Source organism: Gossypium hirsutum, chromosome A08 (assembly GCF_007990345.1).
Source record: "Gossypium hirsutum isolate 1008001.06 chromosome A08, Gossypium_hirsutum_v2.1, whole genome shotgun sequence".
Classification (NCBI taxonomy): domain Eukaryota; kingdom Viridiplantae; phylum Streptophyta; class Magnoliopsida; order Malvales; family Malvaceae; genus Gossypium; species Gossypium hirsutum.
Genome location: NC_053431.1, coordinates 110,873,393 through 110,887,774, shown reverse-complemented (window position 1 = coordinate 110,887,774; position 14,382 = coordinate 110,873,393). Strand labels below are relative to the sequence as shown.

General features: G+C 34.9%; 1 long non-coding RNA gene and 1 other non-coding gene across 10 annotated transcripts; both read right to left on the bottom strand.

Annotated features, from left to right (window-relative positions):
* Positions 1-809: 809 nt before the first annotated feature.
* Positions 810-916, bottom strand: LOC121205919 (small nucleolar RNA R71). The gene has a single exon (XR_005900992.1). It is a non-coding gene; the product is annotated as a small nucleolar RNA R71 (small nucleolar RNA).
* Positions 917-4,622: 3,706 nt separating this feature from the next.
* LOC107929454 (uncharacterized) lies at positions 4,623-9,807 on the bottom strand. Of its 9 annotated transcripts, none has more exons than XR_001692829.2 (8): positions 9,370-9,807; positions 8,534-8,575; positions 7,439-8,337; positions 6,234-6,563; positions 6,033-6,145; positions 5,614-5,637; positions 4,921-5,021; positions 4,623-4,804 (listed from the first exon to the last, which is right to left on the bottom strand). It is a non-coding gene; the product is annotated as an uncharacterized lncRNA (long non-coding RNA). The 9 variants fall into 9 exon arrangements; XR_005899439.1 differs by having other exon boundaries at positions 6,234-6,315; positions 7,578-8,337; positions 8,512-8,575; positions 9,370-9,777; XR_001692828.2 differs by having other exon boundaries at positions 7,439-8,353; positions 8,512-8,575; positions 9,370-9,767.
* Positions 9,808-14,382: the final 4,575 nt, after the last annotated feature.

Genomic DNA, 14,382 nt, shown 5'->3' with positions numbered 1-14,382 from the left:
GTGTCACCATAACCATACTACTATTCGATAGGTGCGTTTGCCTTAAGTCGAATTATTAGTTAGTTTCACGACTATCAATTTTTTGGCGCCGTTGCCGAGGACCAAAATATTAGGAACGCTTAATTTTTATTACTTTAGCCATTTATTTTATTGCAATTTAATTTTTATTTTAATTTTGTTTATATCACTAAATTTTCTTTTATTTACTTCTGACAGGTTTTTATAGTTTATGACTAGAAGAAACCCGTCAGGACCTCTACTTTTTGATAGTGAGATCGAAAGCATTGCTCGCAGAAACCGAAAAGAGATAAGGCTAAGCCTACAATACATAGAGGAAGGGCAAGAGGACGATATTCAACTTACAATCGAGGAGATGGCTGATAATCATAATAATCCGCCACCTCCTGTGGCTGTTGCAAACCCAGTAAATTAGGATCTTGCTCATCGTACTATGTATGATTATGCTAAACCTAGTTTAACAGGAGTTGAATCGAGTATAGTTAGACCTGCTATTGCTATAAATAATTTTGAATTGAAACCTAACACGATTCAAAACACAACAGTTTGTTCAGTTTGATGGTTTGCAGGACGAGGATCCAAACACTCATTTATCAATTTTTTTGGAATTCTGCGACACCTTTAAGATCAATGGCGTTTCTGACGATGCCATTCACCTTCGGTTATTTCTTTTTTCATTGAGGAATAAGGCTAAACAATGGTTGAACTTGTTGCCACGAGGATCAATCACCACTTGGGAACAAATGACCGAAAAGTTTTTGCTTAAATATTTCTCGCTGGCTAAAACAGCTAAACTAAGGAATGATATTTCTTCTTTTGTGCAGATGGATTTAGAAACACTTTATGATGCATGGGAGAGATACAAGGATCTATTGAGAAGGTACCCTCACCATGGGTTACCACTTTGGCTACAGGTTCAAACTTTTCATAACAGTCTGAACCCCTCAACTAGACAGATGATTGACGCAGCTGCTGGTGGGACTATTAATATTAAGACACCTGAAGAGGCCTATGAATTTATAGAGAAGATGTCATTGAATAATTATCAGTGGCAAGTCATGAGGACAAGCCGACGAAAGTGGCTGGTGTTTTTAATGTCGATTCGGTTACTATGGTCTCTAATCAGGTAGAACTTTTGAATAGAAAAATTGATGGTTTTCTTGGTTCTTCACAGGTTCATCCAGTAATGCAGTGCGATACAAGTGGAGGTGGAACTAGCAATTCAGAATACCCACCCTATGGCCAATACATGGAGAACGAACAAATGAATTATATGGGTAATAATTCTCAACCTCAAAATAATCCTTACGGTAATACTTACAATGCAGGTTGGAGGAACCACCCAAATTTCTCATGAGGAGGCCAAGGGAATCAGAGACCACCACCCCCTCCAGGTTTCCAACAACAACCTTACCAGCAAGAGAAAAAGCCGAACCTTGAAGAGATGATGACAAAATTTATTTTAGTAGGGGAAACTCATTTTTAGAACACTGAAACTGTACTTAAAAATCAGCAAGCATCTATCAAAGGGTTCGAGAATCAAATTGGACAGCAGGCTAAGATGATTTCAGAGAGACCATTAGGAAGTCTACCTAGTAACACCGAACCCAATCCAAAAGAACATCTGAAAGCAGTTACATTAAAGAGTGGAAAAGTGTTAGCTGAATCTGAAAATAAGCCACCACAAGAAGCTGACAGAACCGAATGAGAGGAGGGAAAACCCGAAAACAATGACAATCCGATGCCAAAGGAATACAAACCACCAATCCTATATCCAGCAAAGTTGAAGAAAGACCGCATAGATGCACAATTCGGTAAATTTCTTGAACTTTTTAAACAACTGCATATTAACTTACCTTTTGTTGAAGCTATATCGCAGATGCCTACATATGCAAAATTTTTAAAGGAGCTTCTAACGAATAAAAGGAAGTTTGAAGACTTATCTACAGTGGAACTTAACGAGGAGTGCTCAGCCATACTCTAAAATAAAGTGCCAACCAAACTGAAAGATCCAGAAAGTTTTACTATTCCCAGCTTAATTGGTAGTTTGAATGTTGATAAGGCACTAGCTGATTTAGGCATTAGCATTAATCTGAAGCCATATAAAATGTTTAAATAACTTGGTCTTGGGGAACCTAAACCCACTAGGATGAGTATTCAACTAGCTGATAGATCTGTTAAATATCCTAGGGGTATTATAGAGGACGTACTTGTAAAAGTAAATAAATTTATATTCCCTGTTGATTTTGTTGTGCTTGACATGGATGAAGATGTTGAAGTGCCTTTAATCTTAGGTCGTCCATTTTTAGCCACCGCTAGGGTTGTTATTGATGTGGGTGATGGTAAATTAGTGCTTAAAGTAGGTGATGAAGAGATTATTTTTAAAATTCATGATGCCATGAGATTTTTTAGGGAATAGGATGACTCATGTTATTTTATTGACTCTATTGATCATGCTACTCAAGATTCTTTTCAGGAAATCGTACATAAGGACACGTTGGAACTGTGTCTTGCTTAAGGAGATGAGGTAGATGATGATGATTCTGAGATAGGAAAGATAAAAGCTGAACTAAATTCCAATAAGCCCTTCCCAAGACAAGCAAAATATAAGGGTATTAAAGAAAACAATGAACTTAAGCAAAAACCCTCTATTGAAGAACCTCTTAAATTGGAACTTAAACAATTGCCAAATCACCTGGAATACTCATTCTTTGGAAATAATTCTACATTACCAGTGATTATTGCTTCTAACTTGCAACCCAAGGAGAAAAAGGAATTACTCCAAGTATTAATAGAGCATAAAAGGGCCATAGCTTGGAAAATTTCTAACATTAAAGGGATCAGCCCTTTTTTTTGCACCCACAAAATTTTAATGGAAGATGAATATAAGCCATGTGTGCAAGCTCAAAGATGACTAAACCCCAACATGAAAGAAGTTAAAGCTGAGGTAATTAAACTCCTAGATGCTAGAATTATTTTTCCTATTTTTGACAGTTCATAGGTAAGTCCAGTGCAGGTTGTTCCTAAGAAAGGAAGAATGACTGTTGTAGCCAATGAGAAGAATGAATTAATCCTAACAAGGACAGTCACAAGTTGGAGAGTTTACATTGACTATAGGAAGCTGAATGATGCCACGAGAAAAGATCACTTCCCCCTGCCATTCATTGACCAAATGTTGGAAAGATTATCAGGGCACATGTACTATTGCTTTTTAGACGGACTCTCTGGTTATTTTAAAATCCCAATAGCTCTTGAAGATCAAGAAAAGACGACATTTACATGTCCATACGGTACGCTTGCTTATCGTAGAATGCCTTTTGGATTATGCAATGCTCCTACTACTTTTCAGCACTGCATGATGACCATTTTTTACGAACTCGTAGAAGACATCATGGAGGTATTTATGGATGATTTCTCGGTATTCGATAACTCTTTCCATATTTGCCTTAAAAATTTAAAACAAGTTCTAATAAGATGCGAGGAAACGAACCTTGTACTTAACTGAGAAAAATGTCACTTTATGGTTCAAGAAGGTGTTGTGTTAGGACATAAATTTCTAGTAAAAGGATTGAGGTTGATAAATCTAAAATTGAAACCATTGAAAAACTACCTCCCCCAGTTCGGTTAAGGCTATGAGAAGCTTTTTAGGACATGCTAAATTTTATAGAAGATTTATTAAAGACTTTTCTAAAATAGCTAAGCTTTTAACTAAATTACTAGAAAAAGATGTGCGCTTTAATTTTGATCAAGAATGTTAAGAAGCATTTAGTACTTTAAAGGATAAATTGATTAATGCTCCGATTATAATCGCACCTGATTAGAATTTACCTTTCGAACTAATATGTGATGCGAGTGACTTTGTAGTAGGTGCAGTTTTGGGACAGTGAAGAGACAAGCATTTTCAACCTATCTATTATGCTAGCAAAACTTTGACAGTCGCACAAGAAAACTACACCACGGAGAAAGAGTTGTTAGCTTTAGTTTTTGTATTCGATAAATTTAGGCCATATCTAATATTGTCTAGAGTTGTCGTTTATACTGACTATTGTGCTCTTTGCTACCTCCTAAGGCTGATGCAAAACCTCGACTCATTCAGGAATTTGACTTGGAGATTCAGGATAAGAAAGGAGCTGAAAATCTCGCAGCTGATCATCTTTCCAGGCTTGAAAATTCAAGTACCAGAGAGTTAGATGAAGTTAAAATAAATGATTCGTTCCCTTGAAGAACAATTCTTTGCTATATTTAATTCTGAAGTACCTTGGTTTGCATACATTCACTGCAGTAAAATTGACTTTTAGCGGCATTTTTTAATGTCTTAAGTGTCGCTAAAACTATTTACGACGTTTTTACAAACGCCGCAAAAAACGCCGCTATAGATAACGCCACTAAAGTTTGTGGTGTTTATTTAAAATGCCGCTAAAAGTAATAAAATTTAAAAAAAATAAAATATTATAAAAATCATAAAAAATTTAAAAAATTTAAAATTCATTATCAAAATATTGAGAAGAATAATATCCATGATATAAATACAAAAATTTTCTATTAAAATTCATTATCAAATTAAATTTTCTATTAAAATAAAAATAAAAATTTAGAATCAAAACTAAAATAAATAATAAAAATTAGATTAAATATAAAGATATCAATAAAATAAAGACTTAAATCATAACCATGTAAAATATAAGATATTATCATCAAGATTTACATCCTCATCTTGCTCAAATTTTGGTGGCTTGTACCCTTTCTTGAACCATTCATCTTGTAGAATTTCAGGAATAGTTATACGCTGCCAAAAAGAACATGCAGAATTTCAACCAAAATGCACGCGCTAAAGCTTATACTATGATCAAAGATTGCATGTAATCACAAATTTTCATAGGATGAATTGAATTTGAAACTTACGGTCAGAGGGCGGTAAGAGGGCTTGGATCAAGAATACGCTTAATCAAATTCCTAGCACCAGATGAAAACCATAATGGACAGCTGAAAGAAGCCTCCCAGATCTGAAATTTATCAAGGTACAAACAATTTTAATGAAGTTCTCATCTAAATAGACTGGCCAGATGTAAAACATATATGTAACAAATAAATTGTTGGTCAGAAAAAGTTGTAAAAAAATGAAAAAAGAAATGCAGTCAAGTGGCTCACTGTAAACTTAACAGCAGACAAACAAAAGTGAAAATCATGTGATTAGCAATCAAACATTGTTACATCAGCAATCAATCATTATTGACGGGGTTGGCTTAGGGAAATCATGTGATTAGAGAGTATAACGGCACAAAAACAGAAGGATAAGAAAAACTATGGAATATATTTGTCTCCTATAGCATCATATAAGGCATAACATCTGTTAAAATAAAGTTGACACCTAAATGATATAAGGCATAACATCCGTTAAAATAAAGTTGACACCTAAATGAAAGCGATAGCAGCAACAATGGTCAAAAAACCCAGAAGAGAGGGTTGTTGTCATGCTAAAATTAGAGGTGATCTAAAAGGCATAGAAAAACAAATGTAAAATTTCTTTGTATTAAGTTACTTAGTCCCATATTCCAATAAATACATCCATCCATGACAAAGAAACAGGAAACTGACCTGTAAAGGAAGCATTGCTCAGTCCTGCATTAATTAAAGATAGAACTATAAAATTAGCTTAATTCTACTAGGCAAAATTGCCAAAGATCACATGTAATTCCTATTTTAAGTAAAGTCGAAGCCTTAAGGGCTGGTACAAGTTACTAATATCACATGTAATTCCAGTTCATGGCTGTTATAATGGTATTGTACAAGTCAAAAATAACTTTGCTCATGTAATGATGAAAATGCCCCATCCAAGTTCAATTAGTTGCTGCCAAACTCAAAAGAGCTCATATGACTATTACAATACAGATATACAGAGAAAGAGCAAGTTCTACCTTCTAAAACAGGACTAGTCTATTAAGTTATTGCTCATTCTTTAGCTAAAAAAATTCAATCATCATTATTTAGTTAGTTGACAAAAGGCTGCAACTTACATGCTGCAATTGATTCTAAAAGCCATGTGTGACCAATGACTTGTCCACCTAATTTTGTGGCTATATCCTGTGCTTCACTAACCCTCTGCCAAATAATCAAAGAGCTTTGGTGCCTGCAAGAGAAAGAAGTTAATTATTTGCAAAAGTAACATTAACAACTTGAAAAACTAGCACACTTGAGCTCAAAAGAGTAAGACTCACATTATCCAATACCCTGAGTCTGCCAGTTTTAGGACCATCACAACACCCATGGTTGTCAAGACTAATTTCATCAATCATGAAACTTATAACACCAAAAAGAATCAATTAACGAGAAATTTCAGTACTTGCAAAAATATCATCAGTATATGAGTTTACTTTTCAGCACAATAAAACACATACGCAAGTCAAAGATATAATTATTAAAAAAGATAACTGTGGCTGCCTCAGCCCATTGAGGCTCAGCCATATGCATCAACATTCACGAATTATTCCCATGATCCTAGGATGCGGTATTGTAGACTTGACAGCAAGTGCTTTCTGGTATAATTGCTGCATTAAAACCAATATCTCAGTCACGGCTAAACCATTATATAAAGACCAAACCAGGACATAACTGTATAACTTTGTAAAACAATATCAGACAGAACCAAGGTTGGTTTTTCAGCTATAATATAAAATAGAACAAAGTTACAAGTATCAGTCAGGAAGAGAAGTATTGACCACATGCAATTGAGACTAAACAACAGTGAAAACTTCTCGATTTCAGTATTAAGGATCAACTAATAGTGCTTCATGCTAATGTAACAATGTCATTGACCAGGATCCAGATAACCAATCCAGACTACAAGTGAATATACTTTAGTACCTGGTAAAAAAGAATATACTTTAGTAGTTTAAATTTGAGAGTTGCTAGAATTCTAAAAAATAGCAAAATCAAGACACAGGTGAACTTTCACGCCTAAAGTTCTACATATTTCATATCTTAGTTTAACATTGCTTCCCTTGAATTCCAGAAGGAACCATACTTGATATCCGCAAAGCAGAAAATTGGGTACATATTCTACCATGTATTTTTATTAAATGGTAGATAAATGGTGACAGCAGAAACAATATAAACTAGCTTTCAGTAATAGACCTTTACAAGAGAATTATGACTGCTTATGTACCCCTCCTGAATTGCCACTTGTAAGTAATCATATTTGACATGTAATAGAATCATAGAATCATTCCTTCCTCATCAATAAAGAGTTCTTCATCTTACCAGCTCAATTTAAAATACTTAATGTCAGATTTTGACTTTTTAGGTACATATAGAGAAAACCTAGCAGAGAAGACCTTAAACCTCAATCGTCTCAAAGAGAGGTAGCAACTGCTTGGCCGATTGTATATTTATACATTGTATCTTAAAAAGGAAGTTAAATTACCTTGAGCTTTTTGTTGTTCTTTGTCTCGGTATACATTTGAATTTCAATTGCATATACTTCCAGAACCTGACTTCCCTTCTTTTGATTGTCAATGGACTGAGGCAGCCATAGATATAATTATTAAAAAATATCACAGTACCTCATCAGCAAATGCCAGGCAGACTCTTCCCTAACAGCCAAGTGCAGCACCCTTTAGTCCACATCTACTACACTTCAACTTTGCACCCTTTGCCAGTTCTGGTTTAAGGTTCTTAACATTGTCACCAACAAAATGAAAATTATCCCTTTGTACCCTCAGTATCTTGACCAGAAATACCAAGTCTTTATGTATTGCGAAGGAGAGATGATACAGGAAGCAAGCTTATGAACACGGTCGAGATTGACATAAAGAGGAACGATCTCATTCCTTAGTGTATCCAATGCAGCAGCAACTTTTCCATTTTAAGAAGTTCAAGGAACTTCTGTTCCAAAATCAAGAAGGATGCTGACTTCATTATTTCATCCGAGAGACCAATCGTTCGCAATGTGGCCACACTATCATGCCATTTCCCATTGGTCACTTGCCCCATAAATAGATTAACCATCGAAGAATGCAATGGTATTCCCGATTCCTCCTCTAGAAGGGCACCACTTTTGTCATAACCAAGCGAGTACAATGCCCTAGTTATAATTTTAATAAATTCTGCTTTTCTTATAACACCTTGTGAACCAATTGTTTCCCCATCCCCTTGGGAGGTTAGAGGCCTAGCCATCTGACCTCCCAAAGAGCAAGAAACAAATTTTGTGGTTGAATGATCCTCCAACAAGCTCTTGGATTCTTCCAAGGGCCCTTTCACACGTTTCAAGGGTGGTTCACTATCTTCGGCTACTCCCATGAAATGCCTAAACCCATAAATTTCCTACAAAGCAAGCAAACTACTGCCATAAGTCACAAAATCACCAGTAACATGATATAAACAAGATGGCTAACATCAAACATTGACAATAACAACATCATTGCAATCATCTAACAGAAAAAACAAAAAGTTCGAAGCAACAATTTCCTAAAGATAGTAAAGGGCACAAAAAATTACTTGTAAGTTTGTAACTAACAACCTCTTATGGCCCTTCACCAGTCAGGATTAAAGGCTCCTTTAACTGAGACATGAAATACCTTAAAAGTTAGTGAATTTGTACTATATAAGTAATCAAAATAATGCAGTTTGAACCATACCAAATTAACTATTTCACAGTAATTTTTACATAACATAAATCAAATTGCCTAATTGCTAAAATGGAGAGTAAAATTAAACTTAAAAACATCAAAACTCACCAACTTCCTAAAACAAGCAGAGAAATAAAGGGGCAAATTCAATCGAATCACATATTCAGCATGAGTAAAATAAAAATGAACTAAAATAACTTTATCAAAAGAGAAAAAAAAAATCATTCATAGATAGACAAGCAGATTCAATGATGAAAGAGAACAATCCGGAAAGTGTGAAGATAATAAGTACACAAAAAATACAAAAGAGGAAAGGGAAATTTATTACGCAGCAAAACACATTCCGAGAGAAAGGAAAGGAAACGAAAGGGAGAAGGCAAAGAATCAGTTGGAATAAAGAGAATTGAAGGAAAATTAGAATATGGAAAAGCACCCACCACCGAAAGTTATGGATTGAGACTGTAGCATGGAGAACTGTGACAAAATTGGTGATTTTACTAATAATATTTGATTATTTTCCCTTTTTCTGCTTTCAGTTTGCAGATGGGAAAGGACTTATAAAAATTGGTTATTAATATTAAAAATGAATGAAGAAGATAGACACAAGGGCTGGTTTGGGTTTTGGCTAAACTCGTTGCTTTACATTTTAGCTTTCCATTTGATAGGGATAATTAAAGATAAATTTTAATAAAAGGGAGAATCAAGTAAATGCTCAACATGACCTTACCTCAGAGAGTCTAAAAAATCAAGAGAGGGGTTTCGGGTGCGAGTGAAACTGTGAAAGCATGTTTAAAGCATGGCCATTCACCTTAGCCCAAGCCCTAAAGAGCTATCTCCGATTCTCCAGTCTCCACTCTCCATACCAAGTTACCAACAATAGTTTGGAGAGACAAGTAGACGAGACGACCAAATGCTTCTATAATGTATTGAAGAAAGAACATAGAAAAATGAAAATCGAAATTAAGAACAGAATAATGAATATAAGAATTGGGTTTTTTCAAAACCAAAGGAAAGTGAAAGGGAAAGGGGAAGGAGAAGCTATCGTATGGGTTCCAAGGTAAACCGATGAAAACGGCGTGTGTGAAAAGGGAGTTTTGAGGATACCAATTTTAGGGGGAAATTTTAGGGTTTCGAAAGGAGAGAGAATTTGGTAATAAAATTTTTTAAAGTAAAATATTGTTTGCAGCTTTTTTTTTAAACGTCATTATTGTTTATTTTTTGTGGCGTTTTTTTATAAAAACACTATTAATCTCTATTTTATATATTTTTATTTTTATATTTTATTTTTATTTATTATTAATGTTTTTATTTATTTATCAATGTTTTTTTTAAATCTAATATTTAAATATATCAAATGGTTTAGATTAAATATTTTTGAAAATAAAAGCATTAATCTAAACCCTTAACCTTAAATCATAAAACATAAACCCTAAACTTTTACCCCTTATTCTCTAACCCTTACCCCATATCATCTAAACTTTAAACGATTAAATTTTAGCATACATTTTTATAATTTTGAAATGATTAAATTAAAAATTTTCCATTATTCAAAGGGATGAAGTGCAATTTTACCTTTAAAATTTTTAAAAATTTCAAAAAATCGAAATGGAAAATTTTTCATTTTAGAAGGGCAAAGACCCTTTCAACCCCCTACTTATGCCCCTAAATATATATTAATTATAAGGTTTAGGATTTAATTGAATATGATTCACTTGAGATTAACATACTACCCATGGCCATTAAACCTTAAACCATAAAACCCTAAATCATAGACCTTAAATCTTAAATATTAAACCCTAAACCCAAAAATAAATTTAATCAATATTAAGTATTGCTTCCGTAATTTATTATGAACATAAGCTTTTACATTAATATCTATGTATATACACATCAACATCCATATGATGTTTTTTGGGGTTTAGGGTTTTAAAGGTTATAGATTAGTGTTTAGGGTTTTATTAGGTTTAGGGGTTTAAGGGTTTAGGGTTGTAGGGGTTATATAGACTAGTGTCTATGATTTTTGGGGGGTTTAAGGTTTTAGGGGTTATATGACTTTTAGCGGCGTTTTATCAAAAACGCCGCTATTGCTCTGGTTTTTAGCGGCGTTTTTTCAAAAAACGCTGCTAAAGCCCTATTTTTCTGTAGTGATTGCGAATTTTTTAGCCGCTAACATTATACCAAAAGGGTTGACACATCAGCAAAAGAAGCGATTCTTTACTGATGTGAAAAACTACTTTTGGGAATACCCTTTTCTTTTCTGTATATGTGCAGATCAAGTCATTAGGAGATGCGTTACAAGGTCAGAAGCATTGAAAATATTGGAACATTGCCACTCAGGACCGATTGGAGGACATTACAATGGAAATAAGACGACACATAAAACAGCCGAATCAGGTTTTTATTGGCCTATACTATTCAAAGACGCCAACAGGTATGTTGCTACTTGTGATAAACGCCAACAAACAAGTAATATCTCTAAACGTGACAAAATACCCCAATCGTACATGCTTTCATGTAAAATATTTAGTATTTGGGGTATCGACGTTATGGGTCCATTCCCTAGTTCATTTAGGAATAAATACATCTTAGTATTCGTCAATTATATGTCCACATGGGTGGAAGCCCAAGTTTTACCTACTAATGATGCTAGAGTGGTAGTACGATTCCTTAAAAAACTTTTTTCTCGATTTGGAACACCTAGAGCAATTATCAGCGATAGGGGTACTCATTTTTGTAACGCCCAATTGGATAAGACCCTTAATAAATACGGAGTTCACCACAGAATAGCTACACCTTACCATCCTCAAACTAGTAGACAAATCGAAGTAGCAAACCGAGAACTTAAACGTATCCTAGAAAAGATAGTAGAATCAAAAAGGAAGGATTGGACGATGAAAGTAGATGATGCTTTATGGGCTTATAGAACTGCTTTTAAAACCCCCATAGGAACATCCCCTTACAGACTTGTTTATGGAAAAATTTGTCATCTACCGTTTGAGTTAGAATATAAGGCATTCTGGGCTATAAAATTTCTAAACTTTGATCCCAAACTTGCAGGTAAAAACAGGTTGATGCAGTTGAACGAGTTAGATGAGTGGCGAACCAATGCATATGAGAGCTCACGCCTATACAAGGAAGCAACGAAGCGCCGCCACGATGCTCGTTTAAGGCAACGCAAACAATTTAAAGTTGAAGATCTTGTCCTGTTATATAAATTGAGGCTCAAATTGTTTCTTGGAAAGCTTAAATCACGATGGTCAGGTCCTTTCATAGTGCAAACTGTCTTTCCATATGGCACAGTAGAGGTAAGTCACCCATCACAAGGCACTTTCAAGATAAATGAACATTATCTCAAACTTTATAACAGTGAGAATTTTAAAGAAGATAGAGATGATCTACGGCTCCACGAACTTCCCTGAACAGACCTACAAAGTAGAGTCGAGCTTAGACTCTAAATAAGCGCTTCTCGAGAGGCAACCCGAGCACTAACCCCACTAAATAACTTAGTTTATTTTTCTTTTGTTTTACAGTCTAATTGGAGATATTCTTGGCACACACGAAATTTATTTTTCTTTTGTTTTACAGTCTAATTGCAGATATTCTTGGCACACACGGTCAAGAACACAGCCGTGCTTGAGGCCGTGGGATCCCCACAGGAAGGAAACACGGGCGTGGCCATGGCCATGCTAAAACAGGACGAACATTTTCCCAAAACAGGATGACACATGGGTTGCAACAAATAGCCACGACCGTGTGACACAACCGTGGGCATCACACGGCTAAGGGACATAGGCGTGTCCAAGACCGTAGTAAAACTACACCTTAACTTCCAAAAAGATCAGTAGAGACACGGCCTACGATAAAGCTGTAACAACCCAATTTAGGGCCAAGTCAGAACAATGGTTTCGGGACCACAAATCCGAAGTTGGGAAAATTATTTTTATTATTATTATGAGGTTATAGTATGATTATATTAGTGTATGAAAAATTTAGGGAGCTAATTTTAATGTTTTTGAGCCCAATTGCGAAAAATGACTAAATCGCATAAAAGGAAAAAGTTGCATTTTAGTACCCAAATGTGTCAATTAGCTAGAGAACTAAAATTTGGGGCTTTTTAAGAGCAATTAGACCCTTTTTAAAGGAGCATAGCCAGCCAAAGGGTCAAGAGGAGACAGAAATTTTAATTTTGGTGGGATTAGGTTACCAAATTTGACTAAAATAGAAAATAGAAAAAGGAAAATGATATCACCTTCTTTCCCATTTCTTCTTAGCCAAAAATATCAGCCATTGTTGGGGTTTTGAGCTTCAAAAATTTTCAGTAACTTGGAGCACTCAAGTAAGTGATCCTAATGGCTTTTCTAAAATATTTTTGTACTTTTGAGACCCTTGAAGCTTGGGCTTTCAAATGAGGATGATATCTTGAAAAATGATCAAGAGTTTAGGATTTTTCCATAAAAGGATTTTTGTGGGTTTTTGAGTTTTTATGGAAGAAAATGAGTCTTAGTTTTGTAATAAATAATTTTTGTGAAAGATGTTAACATGAAAACACCTAAAGGGACTATTTTGCATAAGTTGCAAAATAAGTAATAAGTGTGTGAAATAGTGAAAATTTGGGGTTTCTGTAAGAGTAAAAAGAGTTTGTATGGGCTTGAAATATGAAGAATTCGATAAAAAATGATTTTCGAGCATAGGGGTAAAATGGTCATTTTGCCAAAGTTTGGGGCAAAATGGTCATTTTACCAAAGATGTGAATTTATGATTGGTTAGTTGTAATGAGTGACTAAATGAGTGCATTTTGTTATTATAAATCAAGATTTTCCAAAACCGAATTAGACTAGGGAAAAGCCAAGCAATTCGACTAAACCGACTAGTCGAGTACATTTTGTAAACCGAGGTAAGTTGTATGTAAATAATACGATTACATTATTAATGCATGTATTTAAACTTTCATTGATTTGACATAGCATGAATTTCTAGATCATGAAATGAGAATGCATATTAATGATTGAGATAATGGAAAAATCTAGTTGGAACGCCAGGAAACAGACCGGATATTCATGCCATAAAATTTGGATTACTTGTGTGCCAGTGTAAGACCATGTCTGGGACATGCATCGGCCACAATATGATAGCCAGTGTAAGACCATGTCTGGGACATGCATTGACCACAATATTATAGCCAGTGTATGACGTGTCTTGGACACGCATCGGCTAAGAGTTGTGCTAGTGTAAGACGTATTTGGGACACGCATCGGCTAAGAGTTGTGCTAGTGTAAGACATGTCTGGGACATGCATCAGCACGTATAGACGAGAGTTAGTATAAGAAGATCATGTCTGGGAAATGACATCAGCCTTGATGATGATAGCCAGTGTAAGACCATGTCTGGGACATGGCATCGGAAACATATCCCATGTTTGAGGCTTATAGAATATCCGGTAGTATTCCGAAAGGTTAAATTTTAAAGGTTAAGAAAGTGATTTAAGAAGGAAAGTATAATAATGTTGTGAGTGATACCGGTACTTATTTGGTAATCAATGAGTAATGAGCTAAAATTAGAAAATGTGACTTGAGTAAACGGTAATGAGTAAGTTAAGTTTATACTTACCTTTGAGTTATGAGCATGATGACTAATGGTGAAATTTTTGTTGTATATTTATTTATATGCAACTTACTAGGCTTTATGCTTACTCTCTTTCCTTTCCCTTTTCTTTCAGTGCCGCTTATTAAGCTCAAGGATC